Genomic DNA, 11,242 nt, shown 5'->3' on the forward strand with positions numbered 1-11,242 from the left:
TAATTAAATTTTTGAATTAGTTTTAATTATAAAAATTATATAAATTAATAAAAAAAATATAAAAATTAATTAAATAAAAAAAATTAATTTTATAATTAATTAATTAAAAAATGTAAAAACTTAATTAAAAATTTAATTTAATTAATTAATTAAATATAAAAATTTATTTAATTGATTAAATAAAAAATAATTAAATAGAAAAATTAAATTTGTAATTATAAAAATTAATTAATACAAAAAAATTTTATTTTAAATTACATTATTAACTTCTTGTTACGATTTTGGATTAAAAATAAAATTTTCAATTTTTTATTTGAAATTTGTTAATTAAAAGTTCACAACCCTAATGCAAAATAATTGACTGATATACTGTATATTTCATCTGAAAAAATATTTTTTTTTAGTCCCACAAGCTATAAATCTAAGAATATTATTACATTTTAAGTTCAAACGAATATTTTCCATACATTGTATTGAGCGCAAAAGTAGAGAGCAGTTACTAATTAATTTATAAAATCTCTAAATTCAGTTAATATGTAAGTGCTACTATGTAAAACATACTTTATGACACCTTTTACATTTTAATTATAGTACATTACATTTTAGACGCTTTAGCCATTGTACGTTTGTATACATTTCCCACCTGCAATTTGAAATTTTATTTATATTTTAATTAACAGCAAACAGTTGTCGCATTTTAATAACAGAATTAAAAATAATAAAATCAGACAAAGCGTAACTGTGCAATTATAATAATAAAAATAAAGCCGTGAATTCATTTGGATGCTTGCAAACAGCAGAAAATCGCTTAAGCATACAACAAAAATTTCTTAAACACATATGTACATACATATGTACTTCAAATTAACCAAATTCGTTTAGTGCTGTTGACTGCTGGCAATGTGTTTTTGTTTAGTTTAAGCTTTTAATACCGCTATAGTGTATGTGTGTTGTTCATAAAGGTTATTTGGCATTGTTTTTGCCTTTTAGCTGTTTAGCGCAAACAAATAAGGTCGTGTTGAATTATTGTGTGTCACGTATACGCCATGGTGTATTTTTAGTTTAATATTTTTGTTTAGAGAAAGCGTTAAATGGCCGACACGTGCCGGAAAAACTATAAAAAAGCAAAGTATGCATCGAAATTTATATTGTTGCAAATTAAAATTAATTTCTTTTTAATTATAATTAAAATTAATTTTTTGTTAAATTTTTAGATTATTCCTAAAGCTGTAAGAATCCAGCATTTAAAATATTAAAAAGAATCTACATGTACTTAAATAGTTTTTTCCAAGAATTTATTAAAAATATCATAAACTTGATATTCTAGTATGGATACATATAAAGGGTGATTTTTTAAGAGCTTGATAACTTTTTAAAAAAAAAAAACGCATAAAATTTGCAAAATCTCATCGGTTCTTTATTTGAAACGTTAGATTGGTTCATGACATTTACTTTTTGAAGATAATTTCATTTAAATGTTGACCGCGGCTGCGTCTTAGGTTGTCCATTCGGAAAGTCCAATTTTGGGCAACTTTTTCGAGCATTTCGGCCGGAATAGCCCGAATTTCTTCGGAAATGTTGTCTTCCAAAGCTGGAATAGTTGCTGGCTTATTTCTGTAGACTTTAGACTTGACGTAGCCCCACAAAAAATAGTCTAAAGGCGTTAAATCGCATGATCTTGGTGGCCAACTTACGGGTCCATTTCTTGAGATGAATTGTTGTCCGAAGTTTTCCCTCAAAATGGCCATAGAATCGCGAGCTGTGTGGCATGTAGCGCCATCTTGTTGAAACCACATGTCAACCAAGTTCAGTTCTTCCATTTTTGGCAACAAAAAGTTTGTTAGCATCGAACGATAGCGATCGCCATTCACCGTAACGTTGCGTCCAACAGCATCTTTGAAAAAATACGGTCCAATGATTCCACCAGCGTACAAACCACACCAAACAGTGCATTTTTCGGGATGCATGGGCAGTTCTTGAACGGCTTCTGGTTGCTCTTCACCCCAAATGCGGCAATTTTGCTTATTTACGTAGCCATTCAACCAGAAATGAGCCTCATCGCTGAACAAAATTTGTCGATAAAAAGCATTTCGAACCGAACACTGATTTTGGTAATAAAATTCAATGATTTGCAAGCGTTGCTCGTTAGTAAGTCTATTCATGATGAAATGTCAAAGCATACTGAGCATCTTTCTCTTTGACACCATGTCTGAAATCCCACGTGATCTGTCAAATACTAATGCATGAAAATCCTAACCTCAAAAAAATCACCCGGTATTAACTAAGTCAACAAAAATGGCGTTGCCACTCTATTTTTTCAAGAATAAAAAATAATAAAAAAATTAAAATATAGCGCGAGTAAAAGATTTATTTCGCTTTTACAAGTAGGCTTTTTTTAATTTTTGGCGTTGCCACCTTAAAAAAATTTATGAATTAAAAATTCTTAAAAGAAAAATTTAAAGCAATATTTTCACAAGTTTGCTCATAATTTTTTTTGGCGTTGCCACCTAATTAAAATTAAAATTTAAAAGTGAAATTAATTGCAATATGGGCGCAAAAACAAAAAAAAGAATTATTTTAAAATTTTGACCTTTTGACGTTGCCACCGAATTCTAAATATAAAAAATAAAGAATTATTTTCCGCTATATTAGTAACCATTGGTGCACGCAAATGATGATTTTTAAGGCGTAAGGAGATGTTTGCGTATGGCTAACGGCATTTCGGAATAATGAACGTATCAAGAAGACTTTATTTCGTACGATAACTAGCACTTATTGCCCTCTAATTAACATTGTCTACTTAACAAACTAATGAAACTATGTTGGAGCCAAAATACTGTGGTTCAAAGTCAAAAAATTTGTTTGAGTAAAAGAAAAAAAAAACAAAGAAAATAAGTTTGTCTATATTTCAGTAAACGCTTTTGAAAACAATCATCATTTTATTTTTAACAAAATGTGACATCTCGTTGTCTAAACAGAAAAAAACTTAATTTTTGACATTGCTGTCTTGCTATCATGAACATGGGTTCAGAATAAACGAAAATACGCCTACGCATCAAGGCGAGTGCCTATACAAATTTAAAGACAAAAATATAAGGTGCCTTCAAGTATTTTAAATTTTATTATATGCTCTATTTTAGAATAGAATTTATATTTTATTTCTATAGAATAATAATTTAGGTAAGCATGCTTTTCAGGGAGCAGAAAACTATATTTGAATAATATATCCGAAACTCCCTCATAAATAAAATAAAATAACAAGAAACTATAATGATTATAATCTCCCAAAAATTGTACAATAATAAAAACACCATGAGACACCCTTTAAAATTGTTAATAAGCACACACAAAAATTCATAATTTTTTGGCACACTCTCTTTTATTGCCTTTTGGAAGTGTCTCGAATCGCAGATAGGCACAAACAAATACATGTGTGTACTAGTTGCTATATTATTAAATTCAATAAATAAAAGAAAAAACTGTAAATATGAATTCACGAACAGGCCGCATGTGGCCACTGCGTTGATTACTTTCGCGTCTGGTTGCTTTGTTTTTATAGATTTCGTTTTTAAAAATATGTTTTTATTCATACAAATTACTTTTAGTCGCCGCCACTGCATGCGTGTGCGTGTGTGTGGGTGTGTGAAAATGACGACATTGACGTATGCATGTTATTTATAATTTAAACTTAAACTTAATGAGCGACGAAAAGCGCAATGGCATTTTGCTGTGAATGACCAAAGCGTGCTATTTTTGAAATTTCGGAAAGTCATTGCGGAAAAATTTGCTCCACACATACACATACACGCGTATAGGTAGAAACGAAGTGATTGCTGAGCACTTGTAGTTTTTCGAGGCTTACAAGTGTGCTTATTAAATATGGATATGTAAGTATGTATACATATAATAACAGGATGGCATATGTGCATATATACTGTATACATTTGGATGCTTTGGTAGTGAAGCAGTCGTTTTGTAGTATGCTGTGAAATCGGCTTTAAAATGGAAATATTTTTGCACAGCCTACCATACACTGTACAACATTGTTTTTTGGAAAAACTCGGTTTTTTATTCAGCATAGTTCCCTTCAAAGGTATCACTGATTATTGCGACCTTTCAACTTTTCAATACTATTTTTGTAGTACCATTTGTCTTTTGCTTCAAAAGATCGCCTCTTCAATCGACGAAAATTTTTCCTAACGAGCATTCTCTTGACATCTAAGAGATAGTCGCTGTGGGCCAGATCTGCAGAATACGGTGGATGGAGAAGCAAATTGAAACCAAGTCATGTAATTTTGCCATCGTTTTCACTCACTTGTTACACAGTGCATTGTCTTGTTGAAGGAGCATTTTCTTAAAATGCGACTGTTTTACGGCGATTTCGTCTTTCAAACGGTCCAATAATGCTATGTAATTGTCGTTATTGATAGCCCTTCCTTTTTCAAGGAAGTCAATAAAAATTTTTTCATGTCCATTGGACTTCGGAGTGAAATTGTAAAGCCACGTTTCAGCCATAGTCACATATCGACGCTAAACACTGTCGTCCTTTTTGGTTGAAAGTGAGTTGGCGCAGCACCCACTTTGAACATAGCTTTATCATACCCAAATGTTCATGAATGATATGATGCAGATATTCAGTTAATATCTCTAGAGTGTCGGCTATTTCGAACAATTTCACTTTACGGTATTCGGTGCTCGTTTCACCACGTCTAAACTTCGTGTACCAATTTGATAGTTGATTTTCCTCGGACAGTGTCCGGAAACTCGTCATCAAGAAAACTTTTTACTTCACCTGTATTTTTTCCCTTTAAAAAACAAAATTTTATCAACACCCGAAATTTCTTTTTGGAAATTCCTTTTTACCAATTTTTTTTTAAAATCAAACAAAAGTTGCTTCATTTTAAATGTCATAATTCACAAACTAATGATCCGACAACTGTCAAACATAGACACCCGCCTTTTCAAGGTTAGGACTAACTTAAAATTAAATGAATTTAAATCTTGTAGCGCCATCTATATCTCAGACCGGAGCTTTTTAATTGAACTGTTCGTCTTTTCATGTTCTTTTCTTATAATACAATGATGTTCGATGAGGCTGTTTTCTATTTTTTGTTCGGATTTTTTACGTGGCGGGTCCCAACCCAAGTGAACAACATCTTCTCACTTTAGCTCGCATTCAAACTAATTTTATTTGGCTAACCAGACTGGAAGTTGTGAGCTGCTTGAGCCATATGTAAAATAATTGTTTCTGGCCAGGCAGCGCTCTTAAATATTGTTGTGTAATGTTTTTTGTGTGCTGGCTTTTATCCTTCTTAACGTTTTTATTGCTATGAAATAATATTATATATTTTATTAAGGATTTAATAAATGTACATGTTTAATATTTGTATTAGTGTTTATTATTTTGATTTTTTATGAAGGAATATATACATAATCTTAGTGTCACATTCGGAGCGTAGATATATACACACATACATATGTTTATATGGTGATATATACATTAATGTGCGTAAGTATTCTTTTATTCCCATTATGTTCCATGAGAAAATATGTAATTTTATATCATAAACATTATAACTTTAGGCCGAACTTTAGGTTATCGATTTTATCAAAGTCGAAATTTTGATAAACAATATCTTACATATATTAGTGTGTAATTGTATAGAAGTGTTGACTCCTGCTGCTTGATTACCAAAATGTAGTACTTGAGAAGAGTTAACTTTCAGAATATATAAAAAGTATTCTCGTCAAGTTAAAAAACGATATTAAAGAAGCTATATAGAAAATATTAAAGGTGATCTCTAAGAATGAAGTATTCAATTTTGGGATCTACGAACTCAGTTCTTTTGATTTTTTTGTGAAATTTTTTTTATTTTTATTTTACTACATATTTTATTTGCAATCTATGCAATCTGTTGTCCAGTAGATTTATTGCCATTACGTTTTCATGATTATAAAGCCTATCAAGGTATCTTCGACAAGCTTTGCTGATTTCGGCTTTAACAGAAGGTACCTTTAAGCCTTTATGGATTTCGAAGTTGCTTACAAACCAAGGTGCATTTACAAATAAAGTATAAGATTGATATTTTTGAAGGATTTAATTGAATTGTCACCAAATATAATTTATTTATTTGCGTGCTGTACGTAGCTTCTATGCTTCTATGAAAAGCAATAACGTTCGTTCAACCAAAAATGTTTCGTGATTCGTGACAGCATTTTAATAGTGATAAGAATTACATAGTTTTACAAAATTAATATTTTATTTTTGTTAAATATTATGTGCGTAAATTAGTTTTCGCAGTTTTTTTGCAAAAAATGCAATTTTGTTTGAAGTAAATGGTTACAAGTGAATTATTCAAAGTATTGCCCTTCGTCGTGTTCGAATAAAATTACGATAAAACGGTCCATCTTGTGAGTCTTTTCAAGAATCAAGTCGTTGTCGACTTGTGAATGGAACTGCTTCTGAGGCCGACCATGTGCCATCAAACTGAACAAATAATAATTGAACGGAACAATATCTGGGAAATATGGCGAGTATATTAGGACTTCCCATTTCCAGATAGGCTTCATCGGCTGAGGCCGAGTATTGTCATGCAGTAGAATGACTTTTTAATGCCTCTCTAATCGCAGCACGTTGTTTCAATTTGGGTAGCACCTCCTTAAACTTTTTGGAGTTCTCGATGTAGTTCAGCCCCTGATTACTTTGTCTGAAAAAGGAAAACAAACACTAACCGAAAATGAAGATTATTTGGAAAATAGTCGGACATATTCGCACAACCAAAAGTATAAGAGAAATAAGCGAGGTCACTAATATGAAAATGCAGTTTTTTCTTCAAATTTTTAGGTTAAGTTTATCGCCTTTTGGATATATCAAAATCGATCACCACTAACAGCTATTGACAAAGAACGGAAACTTATTAGCGGAATATTAGGGTGTAATAGTTTTGGTTAAAACAGACAGAATTGAAAATGAATCTGAGACTGACGCATATTCGAAGGTTCAAATAAGTCCAAGGACTCCTGGTTTGTTCTCGTCGTTCATAAGTAGATATATAAATATGTGGGTACTTTCGAACAATGTATCAAGGAACTATATTAATGTCTTATACAGTTAGCTTCTTAAACTCATTCATTCTATCTCATACAATAATCAACGCTGCTGAACCCAGATGTAGCTAACTCGTGAGATATTGTTAAAGCCTTTTATATTTTCTAAGTGCTTTTGAGGATTCGGTTTCACGTGTCGCGCATTAAGATTCTTACCTTTCACATATAAATTGTACCGTCTTTTTTCAGGACTATTCAATTGTTAAAATATATAATATATGTTACAGAAAATACTGAAAAATTTGATAGTGATCACATCGTTTGTCTCCATCATTTGTCTTGCAATACAAGTATTTTTTTTAGTCCAAATAATGCCGTGGCGCTAAATGGGTTAAATGGAATATCTTTCTACTGCATTAAGTAAACGTTGCCTAACTTTAGGCGCTGACCGAAATTTGCTTTGCTTAGTGACGGCGAATTTAAGCTCAAGTGTACTGATGGACGCTGCGGTAAAACATACATATAATCCAATATATGTGGTATGTATGTATTTGCAAATGTATTCAGATATAATTATGCGTATATATCTGGGTAAATAAATTCAGCTCTCTGCACACATTTGGAATCTGTCAATTCAATGGCTTACCTATAGTAAATTGTGTGGTAAAGAGGGTATATTGTCAACACAACCGGATGCGTGTGTATACAGAACAGATGATAAGCGATAGAAATATTATGTATAATTTTGCGATCTATGTATTACTGGTTGAAGTAAGTAAATATTAATTTTTGTATGACTAACGGCAGTATATGCCAAATATAAGCTTACGTATCGGGATAATTAATAACTTGTAGGCATGTATGAACCATTATATATACATTTTAAATAAATTATTTTCATAGTCATCTGTAAGACTTGTGAAATTACTAACATAATATAGTTTATTGTATTATGAAACTTATAAATTTCTATCGGATTTGATGCCTCACCTCACTTAAGCTGGGAATTATACTACGCATCAGTCTGTTGCTTTCCATATAAACTTTATAGAGCATATTTCTTAATAAAGTTTTCTGTTTTTATCTTTGCAAAATCCGTATATTTCCTAAACTAAAAGAATTCTCTAAACTATTCTTGCTGGGTAGCTGCCTATGTGACTGGCCATCATTTCCTTTTCATCATCAACGAAATAACGGAAATAAAATTGTCATCACACTCGTCATAACAACGGTATATCGGATGTCCTTTCGCAAGCCAGTTTGGCAAACACATTATATATTGACAGTTTTGGTACGTATATACGAGTATACTCGCATACTTGTATTGCTGACAGTTTGGAATTATTTTCATTCCTTTTTATTTGTCGCCTTTTCGTGCAATAAACGGTTTTGCCAATGGAATTACGTGTTTATTAGCAGAAAGTATAATATTGAGATGTGCTTACTAAAAATTTGTTAAGAAGAAGAAACAGATATATGGATATCTTTCGAAATGAGACGGTAAATGCCGTTCCCATAAATAGCTAGCATTAGCTAACACGATTTTGACCCACTTTTGTTCATAGAAAAAATGAAATATATTTAGATCGTCTTCGCCACCTCATATTTCTCGCCTAAATAGGGAGACATTGCATGAAAGTTTGGCGACTTGTTAATATCGAGATTGGCTGAGTCAAACGGCCGTCAATACACTTCAATTATTAAATGCGAATTAAAGTCTCTAGTTTATTTTCTCTGGAGACATGTCAAATCAAAGGTTTACGCAATTAAACCAGCAACGCTCGAGGAGTTCGAAGACAACATACAGCACACTATAGTTGAAATTCCAGTTGAACTGCTGTACCGGCTCATCGAAAAGAGGGTGGGCATACGTAAACGGAGCCGTGGTACTATTTAGCTGATATTTTGTTCATAACATAAATGGCAGTCAGCTTTCTTGGCAGATCTTTTACATACGAGTTAACTCATAAGTCTTCATAAAATTGTATATTATTATACCCTGAACAGGGCATAATTTGGTTAGCCACGAAGTCCGAAACACCACGAAGGAAACGTCGAAGAATCTACAAAGTGTAAACATTAATTGCCAGTGTAACAAAATGAGTATATTTAGTCAGGTCCGTCAGGCTGTACTTCTGTCGATAGATCGATCGTCGGAACCGCCTGAAACTGAACGATCAAAAAGTTGGGCTGGTATGAAAACCTTTTTTATTTGACGAGATATCATCACGAAATTAGATACTGAATATTGTCCAAGACAGCGAAAAAATCTTCGAAGAACTTTTTTCGGATCGGATTACTGTGGCATGTAGCTGCCATACAATGTGATTGAAGCCTAAAGATATTGTTCAGATAGCATTATAGCATAAAGTTGTCATACAAATCGGCCGACTAACTTTTTCTTGTTTCCTTTTAATATCGATCCACTTTTATTGAAGCTCTGTTTATCCATACGTATGTTTTTGTCTAGACATAGATACAAATTTAATTTATTTAAAAGCACAAAAAAGCTCTTAATACAAATTATATATTGTACATATGTATATATGCTTGCACGAATTTTATAGCTCTTTAAGTCCACATACTTGCATACTATATACTGCCGTTTAATTCATACTCTGAGAGTAGCGCTCTTTTGGCTATAATTTTTAATAAGTTTGAGTATATTTTTCTACTTATTCTAGCTACTTTATACTTCTAGCAAAAAAGATGAATGAAAGCATCTATAATAACAGTTGTGTGATAAAAAAATCTACAACAGCGGCAATATTAACATCTGCGGGTGTGTGCTAATAATTGAAGTGTCATGCTCTTCGTATTTATTTTGATTAAAATGAGACGGGAAACAAGAAATTATTGCCGCTACTTGTGAGAAAAACTTATGCCCGAAGATGCGACGAAGAAACACATACATAGAATTATGCATTAGAGCGGGTCGATTTACAGGGAGCCAAAAAAACGAAAAAATTACGTATGCGGAAAATGTTCTGTGGTTCAATTTGAGCAGCTAAAGAAACTAAAGCTGGTTTCGAGTCAGCGAATTTCGTTTGATGACCACAGCTGATCTCATTGAATCTATTCCCATATTTGTATAGCTAATAAAGGGAGGCGTGCTTGCAAAAAAAAAATTCTTAAATTATTTGGAATAGTTTGTTTTTGGTGCTCTATCGAAATGGTAGATCGAAAACCATGCACGGCCTATGTTACTGTTTTACTATCAAAAGGGTAAAAATGCAGTTCAAGTAATGCGAAAATTATGTGATGTGTATGTAGAAAATGCATTAAACGAATGTCAATACAAAAACTGGTTCGCCAAATTTGGTGAGGATGCACCACGTCTTGAAGCTGAAGTGGCTAACATAAAGTTATCGGTCGATGCAAATCGTCTTGTTGGTTGATTGGTCGTTTTTCTTGGTAACTTGTATGCAGAATTTTTCTGCCAAAAATTATGATCACGTAGTATAAAGACAGGTTTCGAAAATATACATATATCTCTCACATATTACCAAAGCAGATACAATCAGTATTCTTTCTCAATCTCTTGTGCTCTCGGCATGCATGGCAAGTCAGTAGAAATCCTAATTACGAAACACTTCTTAATCGTATCACAGGGGAACTAAGCATGTTCTCTGGAAATTTCGCAACAAGTCCTTAGAGGCATTTCTAGTTGCTGCTAAACCAGGAGATCCAGGAAATAATCTTTGGAATGCGACTATACAAGACAATAAGCCGATATCTAGATGTCTAACCATTTTAAATAGCAGAGGCCATTGGCGCAGGACCTATGCCGAGAAAGCCGAGGGGTTTGCCACACACCTCAAAGATACGTTTACTCCTAACTTGTTTAGTGATAGGTCTAGAAATCCGCAGTCAGCAATTTTTTGGGGTGTTGCTTGTCAAATAGAATTTCCGCTTGCTGAAATAGATGCTATAGAAGTGCTGGAGGAGATCAAAGCATTCGTAAACAAAAAGTCACAGGTTATGACAGAATTAATGTGTTTGTACTTAAAGCGCTACCCGAAAAAGTAATCAGCATGATTGTTAAGTTTTTTAATGGAATGCTCATACTTTGTCATTTCTCATCGCGTTTCCAGCGCGTTTTCAATGCTTCGTAACATTTCTGGAACGCTTCGACTGGGATATCCGCGAGTGCCCTATTCACGGCCGCCTGGATGTCCGTAATCGACTCAAAATG

Source organism: Bactrocera dorsalis, chromosome 3, assembly GCF_023373825.1.
Source record: "Bactrocera dorsalis isolate Fly_Bdor chromosome 3, ASM2337382v1, whole genome shotgun sequence".
NCBI classification, from domain to species: domain Eukaryota; kingdom Metazoa; phylum Arthropoda; class Insecta; order Diptera; family Tephritidae; genus Bactrocera; species Bactrocera dorsalis.